Here is a 21,275-nt window from a genome sequence, read left to right on the forward strand (position 1 = left end):
TTAAGACCCGTGCCAGGACCCAGGTCTTGGCGAACATTATACATACATACATACTTGATCTTCAGTTAGTTCCAGACTTTGGAACAGAACTTCCCCAGGCTGAGGGACTGACAACCTCAAATCTACGACTTCAAGGATGATGGACTGATTACATCATCTTCACAACTCTACTGCTCCTGCCTACTTTCTGTACTCTACTGAAGAAGCCTACTGTGTAGGAGAAACGTTTCGGAATAAAGTCACTTTGAAGTTTGTCTAATATATCAGTTTTCTTCGTAACTAAGACTTAAATGCTTAAACCTTTTCTTACCACTTTGAGCATCACTTACCCACTGGATGCCACGGTTGCCTGGGATTTACAAGATATGACAATGAAAATATCAAAGGGCAGTTCACAAACACAGCTCCGAGAATCGTACGAGACAATGGCTGGACCGAGAGTCAAAAGGCCTGATAGCTTCCTGCACAGTGGGGAAATATCCCTGAAGCTCGCGGAGATGCTCCAAATTTTTTCCTCACTCTGAAACTGAACCGTGTTAAACCAGTTTTACGTAGTGTTTTATAAAAATATGCCGCAATTTTGCGATAGTGTAATAATCAAAACGTGGAAAATAAACCTGTGTAATATAACAGTCTATATACACGTGAGTAGAAATGAGCGATATATAATGTTTATGGACCTGTGATCAATCATAACACTTCCTTTACAATATTTTTGATCAATTGAAATAATTTGTATGTTTTCTATAATATTGTATAATAAGTCCGAACAGTAATTAGTTTACTTATACATAAGAACATAAGAACATAAGAACGAAGGAACACTGCAGAAGGCCTACTGGCCCATGCGAGGCAGGTCCAAGTCTCCTACCGGCTTAAGCCAATGCACCCAACCTAGTCAGGTCAGGTCACATTGACTTAAGGGAGGAACACGGCAACCGACCTGGTAGCACAAGCTATCAGGTCTAACTCACACCCACCCACATCTACTCATGTATTTATCCAACCTATTTTTAAAGCTACACAACGTTCTGGCCTCTATAACGGTACTTGGGAGTTTGTTCCACTCATCCACAACTCTATTACCAAACCAGTACTTTCCTATATCCTTCCTGAATCTGAATTTTTCCAACTTAAAACCATTGCTGCGAGTCCTGTCTAGGCTAGATATTTTCAGCACACTATTTACATCCCCTTTATTTATTCCTGTCTTCCATTTATACACCTCAATCATATCCCCCCTAATTCTACGTCTTTCTAGAGAGTGCAGTTTCAGGGCCCTTAGTCTATCCTCATAGGGAAGGTTTCTGATACATGGGATCAACTTTGTCATCCTCCTTTGTACATTTTCCATAAATATATTTCAATATAGATTCACATTGGTGAAATGCCTATGATTTTAAACTGATGGAAGATAGAGGTATGGGTGTGTGTGGGAAACAAGCAGGTTGCAACACTTGGGTTGGAAACAGTAAATGTATAAAAGGCATTCAGCATGAAGTTATCAATAAAGACAATAGATCAGGTCAGCAAACAAAGGGGGACAGCAGAGGGCAGCAAGGGACTAGCTCCCTTAAGGTTTACTATACTAATAGCAGGAGTGTAAGAAATAAGATAGATGAGCTAAGATTAATTGCAAGTGCAGGAAACATAGATATTATTGCTATAACAGAGACCTGGCTCAATCTGAAAGATAGAGAGATGCCCTCTGAATGTCACATACAAGGCTATAAATTATTCCACACTGACAGGGTCAACAGGAAAGGTGGTGGAGTAGCGATGTATATCAGAGACAATTTAAATTGTTGTGTTAGACAAGATATTAAATTAGAAGCGTCAGCCACTGAATCTGTTTGGTTACAGCTTCTCGAGGGCCGAGAAAAACTAATTTTGGGTGTGATTTACAGGGCCCCAAATCTTGATAGGGAGTGCAGTAAACTTCTATGGGACGAAATTCGTAAGGCATCTACATACGAAAATGTTGTGCTAATGGGAGATTTCAACTATAGACAGATTGACTGGAGCAATTTGACAGGAAATTTAGAGTCAGGTGACTTTCTTGATACGATCCAGGATTGTTTTTTAAAACAGTTTGTGACAGAGCCAACTAGGGGAAATAACCTCCTTGACTTGGTTCTTGCCAGTAGGGAAACACTAATTAATAATCTTGAGGTTAATGATGAGCTTGGGGAAAGTGATCACAAATCACTCAGTTTTAATATATCATGGAATTCCCCTAATAATGGCAATCAAGTCTCCGTCCCTGACTTTCGCTTGGCTGATTTCATAGGACTGAAAAATTACTTAGGTGGGCTGAACTGGAATGACCTGACTAAGGGTCAGGTAGGTGGTGATGGTTGCCGATATGATGCTTTCCAGGGCATAGTTCTAGCTGCTCAGTCAAATTATGTTCCAAATAGGGAAATCAGATCAAACAAAAATGATCCTAAATGGATGAACAATAGATTAAAATATCTGATTGGTCAAAAGAGAGGCATATATAGGCAAATCAAAAGAGGAGAGGGGCAATTGAGAAATCGATATATTCAGTTAAAGAGAGAAATAAAAAAGGGAATTAGAAAAGCAAAAAGAGATTATGAGGTTAAAGTTGCAAGAGAATCGAAGACTAACCCAAAAGGATTCTTTCAGGTATACAGAAGTAAGATCAGGGACAAGATAGGCCCACTCAAAAGTTCCTCGGGTCAGCTCACTGACAGTGATAAGGAAATGTGTAGAATTTTTAACACATACTTCCTCTCAGTTTTTACACAGGAGGATACCAGCGATATTCCAGTAATGATAAATTATATAGAACAGGACGATAATAAACTGTGCACTATTAGGGTCACAAGTGACATGGTCCTTAGGCAAATAGATAAATTAAAACCTAACAAATCCCCAGGCCCTGATGAACTGTATGCAAGGGTTCTAAAGGAATGTAAAGAGGAGCTTAGCACACCTTTGGCTAATCTTTTCAACATATCACTACAAACTGGCATGGTGCCAGATAAGTGGAAAATGGCAAATGTGATACCTATTTTCAAAACAGGTGACAGGTCCTTAGCTTCGAACTATAGACCAATAAGCCTAACCTCCATAGTGGGAAAATTTATGGAATCAATAATTGCCGAGGCAGTTCGTAGCCACCTTGAAAAGCATAAATTAATCAACGAATCTCAGCATGGTTTTACAAAGGGGCGTTCCTGCCTTACGAATTTATTAACTTTTTTCACTAAGGTATTTGAGGAGGTAGATCATGGTAATGAATATGATATTGTGTATATGGACTTCAGTAAGGCTTTTGACAGGGTCCCACATCAGAGACTATTGAGGAAAATTAAAGCACATGGAATAGGAGGAGAGATTTTTTCCTGGATAGAGGCATGGTTGACAAATAGGCAGCAGAGAGTTTGCATAAATGGGGAGAAATCAGAGTGGGGAAGCGTCACGAGCGGTGTTCCACAGGGGTCAGTGTTGGGCCCCCTGCTGTTCACAATCTACATAAACGACATAGATGAGGGCATAAAGAGCGACATCGGCAAGTTTGCCGATGACACCAAAATAGGCCGTCGAATTCATTCTGACGAGGACATTCGAGCACTCCAGGAAGATTTGAATAGACTGATGCAGTGGTCGGAGAAGTGGCAGATGCAGTTTAATATAGACAAATGCAAAGTTCTAAATGTTGGACAGGACAATAACCATGCCACATATAAACTAAATAATGTAGATCTTAATATTACGGATTGCGAAAAAGATTTAGGAGTTCTGGTTAGCAGTAATCTGAAACCAAGACAACAGTGCATAAGTGTTCGCAATAAAGCTAATAGAATCCTTGGCTTCATAACAAGAAGCATAAATAATAGGAGTCCTCAGGTTGTTCTTCAACTCTATACATCCTTGGTTAGGCCTCATTTAGATTATGCTGCACAGTTTTGGTCACCGTATTACAGAATGGATATAAATTCTCTGGAAAATGTACAAAGGAGGATGACAAAGTTGATCCCATGTATCAGAAACCTTCCCTATGAGGATAGACTAAGGGCCCTGAAACTGCACTCTCTAGAAAGACGTAGAATTAGGGGGGATATGATTGAGGTGTATAAATGGAAGACAGGAATAAATAAAGGGGATGTAAATAGCGTGCTGAAAATATCTAGCCTAGACAGGACTCGCAGCAATGGTTTTAAGTTGGAAAAATTCAGATTCAGGAAGGATATAGGAAAGTACTGGTTTGGTAATAGAGTTGTGGATGAGTGGAACAAACTCCCAAGTACCGTTATAGAGGCCAGAACGTTGTGTAGCTTTAAAAATAGGTTGGATAAATACATGAGTAGATGTGGGTGGGTGTGAGTTAGACCTGATAGCTTGTGCTACCAGGTCGGTTGCCGTGTTCCTCCCTTAAGTCAATGTGACCTGACCTGACTAGGTTGGGTGCATTGGCTTAAGCCGGTAGGAGACTTGGACCTGCCTCGCATGGGCCAGTAGGCCTTCTGCAGTGTTCCATCGTTCTTATGTTCTTATGTTCATTAAGTACGGGTAACACTGGTTAACAACCAAATGCTTCCGAGACCAGAGTAGCAGTTTCCAACTAATTATAGGTCACTCATAATGAATATCATAGTCAAAATTGTTAGCTCTACTTTTCAATACACCTACGTGTCTCAACAGGTTTGCGGCAGTGTGTTTCTTACCACACACACAGTCTCACTGACCTTCATTATTGTTCCAGCAGTCAAAGAAGGTGGTTGTGATGTGCAAGTTTATATTTCGAGGTGAACGTTATGTGATTTTCTTAACCAAACACTTTTTAAACTTTTAATAAATATTCACTGATCAAGGTACTGATATGCATGTGAGGCACATTATATTAATTTTATTTTCCTACAGAATGATATAAATACTTCTGCTCAGCTTAGTGATCTGCAACAATATTAACGGTCTGATGTATATACTTGGCATCGACTACGAACCCAGTCACTGGAGGCTGTTCATAGATTCATCAAAAAATAAGTCTAAAAAGTTGTCTTGCTGCATAACGGCAATAGTAAACCATCAGTTCCTCTGGGCTATGCACCACATATGAAAGAAACTTATGAGAATATAAAGCATATGCTGCAATGTATGAAATATTATAAACATCAATATCAGCTCTGTGGTGACTTAAAGGCTGTTGTTCTTGTGATGGGCTTGCAGGGCGGATACAACAAGTACTGCTGCTTTCTATGTGAATGGGACATTCTTGCAAGAGGTTCCTGCTACATCAGGAGAGACTGGCCACCTCGTCAATCATTGGAGCCTGGGATGAAAAATATTCAGCATCCACCTCTCATTGGACCAAACAAAATTTTGCTACCACCACTACACACAAAACTGGGCTCATGAAAAACTTCGTAAAAGCAACGAACAAATCCGGTCAGGGATTCAAATATTTAACATCAAAATTCCCCTCACTGAGTGACGCTAAGATAAGAGGAGCCTTCAAAGGTCCTCAGATTCGAGAGCTTCTTAAAGATAGTGACTTTGAATCAGACCTTCATGGGGAGGAGAAAGCTGCTTGGGAAGTATTCAAGTTAGTGGCGATGAGATTTCTCAGAAACAGAAGGGAAGGCAGCTATGAAGAATTGGTGGAAAACCTCATCAAGGCTTACAAGAACATGGGATGTAACATGTCACTTAAAATCCACTTTTTGAACTCACATTTAGACTTTTTTCCAGCGAACTGTGAGGCAGTTAGTAACGAACATGGTGAAAGGTTTCACCAAGCTATATCAACCATGGAAAAATGGTACCAGGACAAATGGGGCACAAGAATGCTTGCAGACTATAGCTGGACATTGGAAAGAGATGATTCTTCAGCCCAGTATAAGCGTCAAGCAAAAAAACAGAGTAGATACGGATTAGAATTAGAAAAACATACTGATACACATTGTTCATTATAATAAAATAATAAAATATTACATGTCTCGTATCTTTAAACCTATAGCTAATAAGCATTTTTCAATGGGATATTTGGATCCAGGACATGAAAATACATAAGAATTAACTAATCTCACTTAAGAAACATACAACTTTTCAAAAATTGTTGACCAGTGATAATTAATTTTTTCAACTAATCACCATCGCTGTTACAAGCTGCGCTAATTCATTCATGAAAGAAGCTCATCTATATAGTATGTATGAGTTGCCTGATATTATTTCTGCCCAAGACAGACTGACCAGGAAAGGTCAGAAGTGAGTTTAATAAAAAAAAAAAACTTGACCCCCCCAAAAAAAAAAAAAAAAAAAATCTTACTGAAAAATAATTTTTTTTTTTATTCGCCGGTATTCTCCCGGCCCGGGTCTTTTCCAAGTAGTGGTGACCCGGTCTTGGCTCCCAATCTGACCACCTTTTGGTGCAGTCCACTTGGTCATACCATTTTTCCTAAGTATTTTTATAGTAATTTTAAATTATGTTCGATGATGTCCTCAAAACGACACAATGCCATATTCTATTTTTTAATTTTTGTTTTTTAGTCAGTTTTTAGAAAATACACTGTTCAGGCATCTTTCCTGAAGCTCGTACATCGCCCAGGACAGTGGCTGCTCTCACCTACTCTTGTAATGCTAAGTAAATGATATTGCCCATCCGCTTGACTAATGGTGTTTCCTCATCCGTAGATTTTCATAGATAATGTTCCATTTTTCTCAAAAATAAGTTATTCTCCTTATAGCATCGATTATTTATTTTTTAATATGTCATGATTTTTGCACACGTTATTGACCAATTGTGACTGTACAAATGACAACTTATATTTGCAATAACGTTTATTGTTTTTTTTTTTAATTTTATCCAAAATATTTCTTAAAAAAAAACACACACACACAAAATTCAACATTTTTAAAAATACATGATATTGACATTTTGGTCATGTGCAGTTGTCTGATTGTTCTTAGCATTTTACTGCTCATATAAACCCAACTATACCATTTTATGTCTTACTGATATTGCAAACTTGATAATAGTGATGTCATATAAAAATAGAATTAATTTTTTCTTTCTTTTTAATTTTAGGCAAACTTCGTGAAACTTCTAGTATAGACTTTTGAACAGCTTTTTAATTTGCAGTGTAAAAATTTACTGAAATTGGAGAAATATGAATAGCTTCTTAATTTGCAGTATAAAATTAAGTGAAATTAGAGAAATATCAAGGAAGAAAGTCGTCATACCTTCCTTCCCCCCAAAAGAATTATTAGACTTACCACCATTAATATTGTTGTTTTCTGTCATGCCAAAGATCACAGTTATCCTATTAACTGGTTCTCTACCCTTCTTCTAGCCTTCACGGACATCGTCTTGTTGCAGCATTCCTTATATACAGCTTTCCTAATAAGTATCTCAGTCCTGGCTTTCTCTCTGTAGATACCTTCCTTTCTTATTCCACTGTCCAATGCTCCAAACTTCAGAACACGTGTGACTTGACCTGATCTATATCTCACCTTTCCTATATTTTCTTTGCCTGTGCGTGGGTTCTGTCACAAGGTATGTTTAACCTTCGTGAAAACTTGTTCTTCTGCAGTGCTCCTTTTTCTTATTCTCTTGTCCTTAAACTACTTACACTACTACTACTATTATTACTACTACTACTTATTATCACTACTACTGATTATTATTACTACTACTACTTATTATTACTATTACTACTACTACTTATTATTACTATTACTACTACTACTACTATCACTACCACCACCGCCACCACAATTGCTAAACTAACACTCCACTCTCTGACACTTGTGTCACTACCACTACCCACTTATTGGCCCCTCTGCTACCATATCACTGTTTCTATCAATACCACTCCTACCACTACCAATACCACTACTACCACTATTTATAGTGTTACACTATTACCTCCAGGCCCCGACACCACCACCCCCACCCCCCACCCCCTCCATCTCATGCATATTGTGGCTCCTTTTCCGTCGCACTTCCGTATGACTCGTTAATGTCCCAAGTCGGATCGAACTATTGTCATAAGTTTCATTCTTCTATGTGAGTATAAATATTAAAAATATTCAGCAGAACCTGACTCAGATTAACTAAATGTGATTTAATAGTAATCAAAATTTCACAGATTAATTAAAATAAATGGCCCCCTACTCAACTGAATTCACTTTCCGTCGATCGTGGGCTTTATCCAGCCATGAGCGGAACTGAGGCCTTCTTGTGTTATGAACAAAATAATAACGAAAAACTACAAGAATGGAAAAAAATCTGAAAATACCTGAAGGCTCTTTTTAGCGTATACCTAGTTATTGATAACTCTCTCTCCCCCTCTCTCTCTTTTTCTCTGTCTGTTTCTGTCTGTCTGGTTTGTTTTCTCTCTCCTAGTCAGTTCCGTTTTTGCTAGTAAACAATTTTAGGTAATGACCAGGTTCCTCCCTCTCATAGTGTCTAGGCAGCAAATGAACAACGTTGATTAGCTATTCAGGGCACCTAGTGCTAAATGACCTATACTGGTTACTACCTAAAAAAAAAAAAATGCACTGCAAGTAACGGTTTGTTCCACTTCACTACACTACACTACACTGGTCACAATTTTTTTTAGCAAAGTGAGTAAACGTAGAAGTTAAATAGAGTGCGTTGAGTGAAGTTGAGTGCGACATTTGGCTGTTACTGAGGGCGACCAGTGGAGGCGAGTTGAGTCTGTCACTTTGCACAAATCATTGAAGCCAATGCTAGATTGAACTCAAACCCACGAGAGGAGTCTCTGAATTTGTGTAGAGACTGGAAGCTTTTGTTGCCAACTGGGGCTGGAGAGTCTGAAGTAAAACACTCGTGTTTCACGTTATTTCCGTCGTGTACAAACCTCGAGGGTTTAACCGTGTTGTTGAAATCCTCCCTCGAGGTATTTCCTGAAATGACTGTTCCTTGAACTAGAGAGAAGAATATACCTTGTTAGAATTCACAGAGAATTTGTTCGGCGAGACTTAAATAAAAATATGTGATCATATTGGAACGTCATTGAGGACGCTTACTGATCTTCTCCAGTGTATGGATTATTTGTGTATAGCTTTAGTTCTTATTTTGCGTCAACAAAATGTCTCTGAAACTGAAGACTCTATATATAGTATTTTGTGTTAATGATTTTATAATTAAACGGAAGTCAACAAAGAGGTTAGATTCATGAATTTCAGAGGTTTCATAGATTAGACGGATCAAACCAGATCTTAGAGATACTGTGTCGTAATTATTTTCCTTTAAATAATTACTCTTGCTATATACTCTTTTTTTGCCTGGGTTGGTACTGAATTTATTGTAATGTTGTTGCTGTGCTTGTAAGATGAAGCATTCGTGGTTACTCAACTCTGAGTCGATGATGCGGGCTGTTGATTCTCAAGTTTTTCTGTGCGGTAATCATAGTATCTGACCTCTCGATGAGCACAGAAATAATTCAAGACGGGATCAAAAGCTTTCTCTCGTGCTCCACCAGGAGGGAAGTCATCCCTCGACTGATATCCACCTACCATTGAAAAATGAGCCTTAATAACAGGCTTTAGATCCAGGAAATTGAAACTAGATCAAACGTCATTGTCTCATTCACTAGGCACTGAAGGCCCACTAAAAATTAGTGCTTAAACCTAATGTTTTCCTTCTGAAGATTTAGCGCTTCTCGTGACTATTATTATTATTATTATTATTATTATTATTATTATTATTATTATTATTATTATTATTATTATTATTGACTCGTCGACCTTCAGTAAAGCAACATCTCCATCATCACACTTCAGATTTTAGGCACCATACTTCCCACCGCCAGGACTCAAATCTGGCTAATAGGTTTCATTGATTCCCTTCAAAAACGCTGCCATGCTCGCTCTCCAGCGACACAGCATAAAAATCAATTGCCCCCACTCACTCCTACCTGATATGCTCACACAAGCTGTTGAATGCTCCAGTCCCCTAGGGTTCAAATAACACTTCTTGGGATGACACTAACCCATCCTTCCCTCTACAGTAGATTCGTAGGGCCTCCTAGTGATCCTATTTTTTTCTACAGCCTATCTAAATGTCCACATACTTTTTTCTGTTCCTTAAACCTCATTAATTTTTGCAATCTCACTCTCCTTATTTTTAATTATTTTAATAGTAATATATCATACACTTTACCCAGCATGCTCAACAGGCATATTCCCCAATAATTCTTACTCTCCTTTACCCTCTTCTTTCCTTATACAAAGGAACTATACATGATCTCTTCAAATCCTGTATACATTTTCCCATTTTTGCATATAATTAACGATTCCATCATCAACTCCTGTATCTCCACCTGTTCTTCACATTTCTGTCTTGATCTCATCTATCCCAGCTTTTTTACCTCGTTCTACCAAACCACTGCCTCACGGACTTCACCAATACTCACATCAATCTCTTCCTCACTCCTATAAAATATTATACCTACCTGTCCATTGCATGAAATAGCTACCTTTCTTTATCAACATTTAAATAAAATTTACGCTCTTTCTTCCTTGTATCTCTACCTTACCGTCTATCACTCCTCTCTTTAATTTTAAATATTAAATCCATTTGCTCCTCGGATTTATTAATTTGTGGATCTCACTCAAAGCGTTTTTGTTATTCTCACCTAAATTGCTAATAAAACCTCATCTCTCTCTCTCTCTCTCTATCTCACTGGTTTAACTTCTGGACTTGTTGACTCTGTTTTTCTTAGCCTCTGTTACTCTCCTGGAATCATTTCTCAATTGCGAAGCAGCTCTGAATTTCTTACTTTTTCTCCCTTACCATTCTGTTTATTTCATCATTCCATCAACCTTTTCTCTTCCATTCAGTGACCACCCTTTTATACTCACTAAGTTCTGTTGCTCAATTTACCAGTGCATTTTTAAATATACCAGTCACCTCTTTAAATTCTTCTTCATTAACTATATTTAGCACACCTTTCTTCTAGTTGATAGTTATAATTTACCCTTATAATCACCTTTAATATTCTCATTTATCTCGTGATGGTTCTCTCCATGTACCTCATCTACGTCTTACTTATAATAATAATAATAATAATAATAATAATAATAATAATAATAATAATACTTTTATTTCTACAAATACATGTACAAGGTATACAGGCTAGGCTGACATCAGTCACATATTACTATATAGAAAGCCGCTTATTATGCTGAGCAAACAAACCATACCACGGGTGGGGATAGAACTCGCAATCAGAGAGTCTCAAAACTCCAGACCGTCGCATTAGCCACTGGACCAGCTAGCCACAATAAAATTCGTCCAACTAGGTATATTTCTACACCATAGGAAGGTTAGCATAGGCACCACTGTGACCACAAATGCACGTTTTTACAGACGAATCTCCAGTTAACGTGGCCGTTACGAACTCTAGCTCAAGTCCCCTCAAAGCCGTCAACATGACGATTTCGTGAGTCGAGTTATGCTGAGCATCTCGGGCAAATTAGGCCAATTTTGTTCCAGGATGCGACCCACACCAGTCGACTAACACTCGGGTACTAATTTCTACTGATGGGTGAACAAGGATAACCAGTGAAAGGAAACACGCCCAATGTTTCCATCCGTCCCGGGAACCGAACCCGGACGCTCAGCATGTGAACCGAGAGCTTTGCCACCAGGCCATGGGCCACATTGGCCTGGTGGCCATGGCAACCACTAAATAATGATCTGATATATCCGTCACCCATCAACATTTTATCTATTACATTGTCTATAAAACTGCTATCAGCAAGATTTGTATTGTATAGTATTTACTTATTTTCATTTTCTTAAAATACGCTCTAGCTATTACGTAATGTCTTTCTATACTTACCTGAGTTACACGCGCTCATTATCATTCACACTTGTCTCTGCATACATAATATACCCACTACGACAGTTCCTCCCACTTTAACATTTACGTTCCTTTTAACATATATTTTCTCATTTGCATTTAGACTTCAGAAAACACTTGGTTAACATCTCCAAAATCTTTCCCTCTCCTCTACACGCCTGTCATCTACAGGTGCATAAACACCTACAGTAACACATTTCTGATGATCTAGATTTTATCGAAATCACCTTATTCTTACATTTGTCAAGTGTTCCTCACTCTCGTCCATCAGTTAACAATTTTGTTACCCTTTATTTTGCTCCATTTCTCATAAATACACTCTAATTCAACTAAGTCCTCCTTAAAGGAATTCTTACACACCCATTTAGCACTGCTTCGCATAGAGCTACAAGATCCAGTATCATTCACTCATGGTATTTATTATTCACTATTAATTCTTTCCTATCCTTAAAACAACGCACATTCGAAAATTCCAACTTTAAAATTTCTTATTCGAATTGGAAATTTAAAGAGAGGAGTTTACCAGCCCCTTGTTCCCGGTAATCGCCTTTTATGGGATATTATCCTAACACACAAGACTTTGAAAAGGCAATAAATGACATGCCCATGCACTCTCCCTCAGGCCCAGGCTCATGGAACTCCGTGTTCATCAAGAACTGCAAAGAAGCCCCTGTCATGTGCCTTCAGCATTCTATGGAGAGGAAGCATGGACACAGGGGTCATCCCACAAACACTAAAATCAACAGACATAGCACCACTCTACGAAGGTGGCAGTAAAGCAATTGCAAAGAACTACAGACCAATAACACTAACATCCCATATCATAAAAATCTTTGAAAGAGTTCTAAGAAGTAAGATCGCCAACCACCTGGATACCCATCAGTTACACAACCCAGGGCAACACGGGTTTAGAGCAGGTCGTTACTGCCTGTCCCAGCTGCTGCACCACTACCACAAGGTCCTGGATGCTGTAGCGGATAAACAAAATACAGATGTAGAATACACAGATTTTGCAAAAGTTTTCGACAAGTTTGACCATGGTGTAATAGCGCACAAAATACATGATAAAGGAATAACAGGAAAAGTTGGTAGATGGATCTCTAACTTCCTGACAAATAGAACACACAGAATAATAGTAAACAGACTAAAGTCAGCTACGGTGTAAAGCTCTGTTCCACAAGGCACAGTACTTGCTCCCATCCTATTCCTCATCCTCACAGCTGAAATAGACAGAGATGTAAGCCACAGCTCCGTGTCTTCCTTTGCGGATGACGCCCGAATTGCCATGACAATGACCTCCATCAAAGACACCGCAAGACTCTAAGCGGATATCAATCAAATCTTCAAATCGACCACTCACAACAATATAAAGTTCAATGACGAAAATTTCCAACTACTCAGATATGGAAAACTTGAGGAAATTAAAACTGTATCAGGGTGTACAACAAATTATAACCATACAAAAGAGCGAAAAAGTAATGTGAAGGAGTAATAATGTCAGAGGATCTCGCCTTCAAAGACCACAACAATGTATCTATCTGATAGGAAAATGAGAGGATGGATAACGAGAACCTTCAAAACTAGGGACGTCAAACCCATGATGATTCTCTTCAAATCGCTTGTTCACTCTAGGCTGGAATTATGCTGCATGCTAACTGTTCCCCTCAAGGCAGGCTAAATTGCTCACCTGGAGAATGTACAAAGAAATTTCACAGCACACGTAAGTACGATGAGGCACTTAAATTACTGGGAACGGTTAAAGTTCCTTGATTTGTATCCCTGGAGTGAAAGCGAGAGAGGTAAATGAAAATATACACTTGGAAAATTCTAGAGGGATTAGTACAAAACTTGTACACGAAAATCACTCCCTATAAAAGCAAAGGAGGATATGCGACTTTCTCCCAATTATAAGCAGGAGCACCACGTGTACACTGAGAGAGAACTCAATAAGTGTCCGGGGACCAAGACTGTTCAACTGCCTCCCAGCATACATAAGGGGGATTACCAATAGACCCCTGGCTGTCTTCAAGAAGGCACTGGACAGGCAACTAAAGCCAGTACCTGACCAACAGGGCTGTGGTTCGTATGTCAGTTTGCGTGCAGCCAGCAGTAACAGCCTGGTTGATCAGACCCTGACCCACCACGAGGGCTGGTCTCGGACCTAGCCGAGGGGGCGTTGACCCTCGAAACTCTTTCCAGGTATACATGGCTAACAGACAAAAGGGTCTTCTCCACTTTCACATGGAGATCATCCAGTATTTTATAAGATCAAGAGCTGTTAAGAAATTGAAGAAAACTCGCATCAGTGACATGAATGGGTATGTACTAGAAACAGATGTACCTCTAAGTCTAACCCAGAGTGAAAGAAAAAATACCAGCAATCCTGCCTTTGAAACAATTCCAAGTTATTATTATTATTATTATTATTATTATTATTATTATTATTATGACTATTATTATTATTATTATTATTTTGATTGTCAATATTATTAATATTATCACCATTTGCCGTCTTCCATACCTCAGGTAGTTGCGTATTATCAATGGATGTGTTGAGGATTGTTGTTAGTGGCACACACAGCGTGTCTGATCTCCCTCTATCAGGTCCCACCGCCTGTGAAGTATCAAGTTAATGTTGCAACTTCATCTCCTCTACAGTTGCGAGTATTTCATCCAGTACTTGTGTCTATATCCCTTTTTGGTGAACCCCCCTATTCTGACTTCCTGAAGTCCTTACTGTCTACACTGTAAATACTTATTTAAATATCATGTTGAGCTCCTTACATTCTTCATGGTCGTTCTTGTGAACTCACCACCTTCCTTCCTCAACTTGATTACCTGCTTCTTGACTGATGTTTTCCTACTGATGTTGCTATACAGCAGCTTCATGTCAGACACAACTTTTGATGCTACGTCGTTTTTGTATTGTCGCTGGGCCCCCTCCTTATCTGTCCATACTCGTTTCTGGCTCCTCGACTACTCTCTTTATTGTTGTAGGTCCATGTCTTCTGTACTTTTTCCATTCTCTTGTGCACTTAGTTTTTGCCTCCCTACACTTTTGGGAGAACCAAGGGGTCATTCTGGTCATGTCATTATGTCTGTTGCCCTAGGGAACAAACCTCTCCTCTTCCTCCTTGCATTTTGTTGTCACGTAATCCATCATTTCGTTTAACAATTTTTTTTCAGTTTCTGTCTTCTCATGTTCTGTTGCAGTCGTGGTACACCCTCTGGTATGCTGATATGTCCCTTAGTCGTACATTTTCCTGAAGGATCCTGTTTTCCCACAATTCAACTTTGAAAATCTCTTTGATTGGCCGGTTTCTTCCTCTGCAAACCTCGCTATTCTCGGAAAATTCGTCAGCTCGGTCATGCCGTCCTCTCCTATTGCTTTCATGATACTTTCATTCACTTTTTCTCCTCCTGTCTTCTTGCTTTATAAGTTTCCCCTTCAACTTCCTTGAGCCCATAAACAAAGACTGATCTCTCCCTTTCATTCTCCCTCTTCACTTTCCTTTGTATCCCCTGATTCCATTTAGTTCCCCTCATTGCAGCATTCCTTTCTTCAATCTCTTCTGTATCTATTGTCCCAGTGCTCAGTGGTCCATCATTTTACCTTCCCTGCTTTTCCTGGGCACCGCTGTGATCTGTTAGGGCCTCTGTGTATAGCTTAGCTGTTTCGTTTTCTTCAGTCCCCTCGTTTGTTCCTGATGTGCTACTCGTCTTTTCCTCATCTCCACGGTGGTCTGATAGGTCCTCTGCATACAGTTTAACTCCTTTATTCCCTACTGTCCCCTCGCTGGTGACTGGTGTAGCAGTTCCTGATGTCATTCCCATATTGCTCTTTGATTCTTTAGATTCTTTCTTTAGGTATCTGTCCAGCTCCCTCTTGAAGACAACCAGGTGTCTTTCAGTAATGCCCCTTATTGCTTGTGGGAGGTTGTTGAACAGTCTTGGGCCCAGGACACATATTGTGTTTTCTCTTAGTGTACCAGTGACGCCCCTACTTCTCGCTGGGGGTATGCTGAAACGCCTGGCAAGTCTTTTGCTTTCGTATGGAGTGATTGCTGTGTGTATATTAGGGACCAGTCCCTCCAGAATCTTCCAGGTGTAGATTATGATTGCTTAAGATCCTGTGACCAAGAAACCTTCAACGGTTTCGAGGCTTTCCCTTCAAGCTTGGCATATACGAGGAGTACAACCAACGAGAATTATTTTTCTTAATTTAAATGTACAATATTTATTCACTTTATCTCAATATTTTTTCTATTTATATAAAATACTGTAAAATGCTTTTAGTGTGTTCCAGGCATAGGATACCTCTAAGCTACGAGCCAGTTTGGTCCTCTGATAAGAGGAGAGAAAATTTTTGATAAATCAGCCAAATTTTTCTTTTGAATTATAAGAAATCAAGCTGATTTTTTTGTATATGCTGCTTTTTTTTAGACTATGTTGCTTTAAGTTTAATTATTTTTTGGTATAATAGGATAGGTTAAGTCGCGTAAAATTTGAATTTGGGCTTCTTTAGGTAAGATTAATTGTGGTTTGTATTATAATAATAATGGTATAATAACGGCAAGTAAATAAATTAAACACATCTCAAGCAGATAGGCATCTTAATTTCCAAATGTTTCGCCGACAGAGTAGACTTCTTCAGTCGAACAGAGAGGTGAAAATATAGAGACAACAGAAACACTGCAGAAGATATTATGTGATAAGTCCTCTAATAGTGAAGTACTCGTACTCAGGTGGTCAGTCCCTCAGGTTTGAAAAATGTTAAGCTCAGTTGTCCGGAATAATGATACCTAACTGTTCGACATGTTTTACTTATCTAGTTATATAGGATTTAATTAGGATAGGTTTGGTTAGATTTTGTTAGATTAGATTAGGTTAGCTTTGGTTAGATTCGGCTAAAGTATGTTAAGTTAACGTTAGTTAATCATCTTCAGTCTGTATTAGTAATCAATAAGGCAAATGTTTTCAAGAATATATAGATGTTTATTTACATTTTTTATTAGCTATCTACGACAAGAGTCTGTATTCTTTAGACTGTTCAGTTTGTCAACGTTAACATTTTAGTGTTACCGTTGTTTTTGCAAGGGAAATAAGTGGGTAAAAGAAACATTCATAAATGAATGTGTTCATATTAGAATTGTCACTCTATCATGGCGAAATACGTTAAAATACTTGGAGGAAACTGGATAATCTGTGACTGCTGGAAGTGAGCCGGGCCAGTCAGCACCATAAAGTCGCCCTTAACTTCCCTTGACGATGAAAGGGTGGAGCAACCCCCGTCATCTAAAGAACAAAAACCTCATTTCTTTCTGGAACAACTTCCATCTCACAAGATAAAGCTGAAGTTTGATATATCGATCTGTCTTGAACAATGATGGAGAGAAAAGTCCATTAGTTTTATTTCAGATTAATGGGATAGTCTTAATTTTTCCGATAACAAGTAAAATGTCGGAATTACCATCACGTTTTGTAATGTATTGCAAAAATTCACTGTCTCTTTAACAGAAAAGATTAAACAATAGTGCCATGTAGCTGACCAGTGTCAGAAAACACTTTACTTGCTAACTTGCCAACAAAAGCCACAATGACAAAAATATGTGGCACGAAGGCAACGCTTTCATACGTAATTCCTCTTAAACACTTAGGATTCATACTAACATTTGTAACATCCTGTAACATCCAGCTCAAAGCTGTAAAGTAAAAGGACACAAGTGCAACTAATGTGACATTTATTGTGGCAACGTTTCGCTCTCCAGGAGCTTTATCAAGCCATTACAAACAATACATGGACACAGAGGGTATATAAAGGCTCAGAGTGAGGTGAATACTAGTGAGGTACCATTTCGATGTTCACTAGTGGTAGTAGTAGCTCAAAGCTGAAAAATTAGGGAAGAGGAAAGTCAGAAAAAAACAAATGTAGCTCACTATGTGGTCGTTCTTCCATCAGATTATAATTTAAAACATTCTAATATTGTTCAAGTAAAAGTGAGAAATTACTTTTTAACACAGTTGAAAAACAATAAGGTTTAGGGCTGTCATCCTGTCTCAGCTCGTGTACAACTACACGTACTCTCCTACCCTCCTCCAGCTCGTGTACAACTACACGTACTCTCCTACCCTCCTCCAGCTCGTGTACAACTACACGTACTCTCCTACCCTCCTCCAGCTCGTGTACAACTACACGTACTCTCCTACCCTCCTCCAGCTCGTGTACAACTACACGTACTCTCCTACCCTCCTCCAGCTCGTGTACAACTACACGTACTCTCCTACCCTCCTCCAGCTCGTGTACAACTACACGTACTCTCCTACCCTCCTCCAGCTCGTGTACAACTACACGTACTCTCCTACCCTCCTCCAGCTCGTGTACAACTACACGTACTCTCCTACCCTCCTCCAGCTCGTGTACAACTACACGTACTCTCCTACCCTCCTCCAGCTCGTGTACAACTACACGTACTCTCCTACCCTCCTCCAGCTCGTGTACAACTACACGTACTCTCCTACCCTCCTCCAGCTCGTGTACAACTACACGTACTCTCCTACCCTCCTCCAGCTCGTGTACAACTACACGTACTCTCCTACCCTCCTCCAGCTCGTGTACAACTACACGTACTCTCCTACCCTCCTCCAGCTCGTGTACAACTACACGTACTCTCCTACCCTCCTCCAGCTCGTGTACAACTACACGTACTCTCCTACCCTCCTCCAGCTCGTGTACAACTACACTTACTCTCCTACCCTCCTCCAGCTCGTGTACAACTACACGTACTCTCCTACCCTCCTCCAGCTGGTGTACAACTACACGTACTCTCCTACCCTCCTCCAGCTCGTGTACAACTACACGTACTCTCCTACCCTCCTCCAGCTCGTGTACAACTACACGTACTCTCCTACCCTCCTCCAGCTCGTGTACAACTACACGTACTCTCCTACCCTCCTCCAGCTCGTGTACAACTACACGTACTCTCCTACCCTCCTCCAGCTCGTGTACAACTACACGTACTCTCCTACCCTCCTCCAGCTCGTGTACAACTACACGTACTCTCCTACCCTCCTCCAGCTCGTGTACAACTACACGTACTCTCCTACCCTCCTCCAGCTCGTGTACAACTACACGTACTCTCCTACCCTCCTCCAGCTCGTGTACAACTACACGTACTCTCCTACCCTCCTCCAGCTCGTGTACAACTACACGTACTCTCCTACCCTCCTCCAGCTCGTGTACAACTACACGTACTCTCCTACCCTCCTCCAGCTCGTGTACAACTACACGAACTCTCCTACCCTCCTCCAGCTCGTGTACAACTACACGTACTCTCCTACCCTCCTCCAGCTCGTGTACAACTACACGTACTCTCCTACCATCCTCCAGCTCGTGTACAACTACACGTACTCTACTACCCTCCTTAAGCTCGTGTACAAGTTCACGTACTCTCCTACCCTCCTCCAGCTCGTGTACAACTACACGTACTCTCCTACCCTCCTCCAGCTCGTGTACAACTACACTTACTCTCCTACCCTCCTCCAGCTCGTGTACAACTACACGTACTCTCCTACCCTCCTCCAGCTCGTGTACAACTACACGTACTCTCCTACCCTCCTCCAGCTCGTGTACAACTACACTTACTCTCCTACCCTCCTCCAGCTCGTGTACAACTACACGTACTCTCCTACCCTCCTCCAGCTCGTGTACAACTACACGTACTCTCCTACCCTCCTCCAGCTCGTGTACAACTACACGTACTCTCCTACCCTCCTCCAGCTCGTGTACAACTACACGTACTCTCCTACCCTCCTCCAGCTCGTGTACAACTACACGTACTCTCCTACCCTCCTCCAGCTCGTGTACAACTACACGTACTCTCCTACCCTCCTCCAGCTCGTGTACAACTACACGTACTCTCCTACCCTCCTCCAGCTCGTGTACAACTACACGTACTCTCCTACCCTCCTCCAGCTCGTGTACAACTACACGTACTCTCCTACCCTCCTCCAGCTCGTGTACAACTACACGTACTCTCCTACCCTCCTCCAGCTCGTGTACAACTACACGTACTCTCCTACCCTCCTCCAGCTCGTGTACAACTACACGTACTCTCCTACCCTCCTCCAGCTCGTGTACAACTACACGTACTCTCCTACCCTCCTCCAGCTCGTGTACAACTACACGTACTCTCCTACCCTCCTCCAGCTCGTGTACAACTACACGTACTCTCCTACCCTCCTCCAGCTCGTGTACAACTACACGTACTCTCCTACCCTCCTCCAGCTCGTGTACAACTACACGTACTCTCCTACCCTCCTCCAGCTCGTGTACAACTACACGTACTCTCCTACCCTCCTCCAGCTCGTGTACAACTACACGTACTCTCCTACCCTCCTCCAGCTCGTGTACAACTACACGTACTCTCCTACCCTCCTCCAGCTCGTGTACAACTACACGTACTCTCCTACCCTCCTCCAGCTCGTGTACAACTACACGTACTCTCCTACCCTCCTCCAGCTCGTGTACAACTACACGTACTCTCCTACCCTCCTCCAGCTCGTGTACAACTACACGTACTCTCCTACCCTCCTCCAGCTCGTGTACAACTACACGTACTCTCCTACCCTCCTCCAGCTCGTGTACAACTACACGTACTCTCCTACCCTCCTCCAGCTCGTGTACAACTACACGTACTCTCCTACCCTCTCCAGCTCGTGTACAACTACTTACTCTCCTACCCTCCTCCAGCTCGTGTACAACTACACGTACTCTCCTACCCTCCTCCAGCTCGTGTACAACTACACGTACTCTCCTACCCTCCTCCAGCTCGTGTACAACTACACGTACTCTCCTACCCTCCTCCAGCTCGTGTACAACTACACGTACTCTCCTACCCTCCTCCAGCTCGTGTACAACTACACGAACTCTCCTACCCTCCTCCAGCTCGTGTACAACTACACGTACTCTCCTACCCTCCTCCAGCTCGTGTACAACTACACGTACTCTCCTACCCTCCTCCAGCTCGTGTACAACTACACGAACTCTCCTACCCTCCTCCAGCTCGTGTACAACTACACGTACTCTCCTACCCTCCTCCAGCTCGTGTACAACTACACGTACTCTCCTACCCTCCTCCAGCTCGTGTACAACTACACGTACTCTCCTACCCTCCTCCAGCTCGTGTACAACTACACGTACTCTCCTACCCTCCTCCAGCTCGTGTACAACTACACGTACTCTCCTACCCTCCTCCAGCTCGTGTACAACTACACGTACTCTCCTACCCTCCTCCAGCTCGTGTACAACTACACGTACTCTCCTACCTTCCTCCAGGCCGCCACCCACAATAGGAGAGTTGCCCTGTTACCTATTTAGTGATAGGTGAAGACGACTAGCAGTTGTATTTAGATTTG

The sequence above is a fragment of the Cherax quadricarinatus genome, chromosome 90, assembly GCF_038502225.1.
Source record: "Cherax quadricarinatus isolate ZL_2023a chromosome 90, ASM3850222v1, whole genome shotgun sequence".
In the NCBI taxonomy this organism is placed as follows: domain Eukaryota; kingdom Metazoa; phylum Arthropoda; class Malacostraca; order Decapoda; family Parastacidae; genus Cherax; species Cherax quadricarinatus.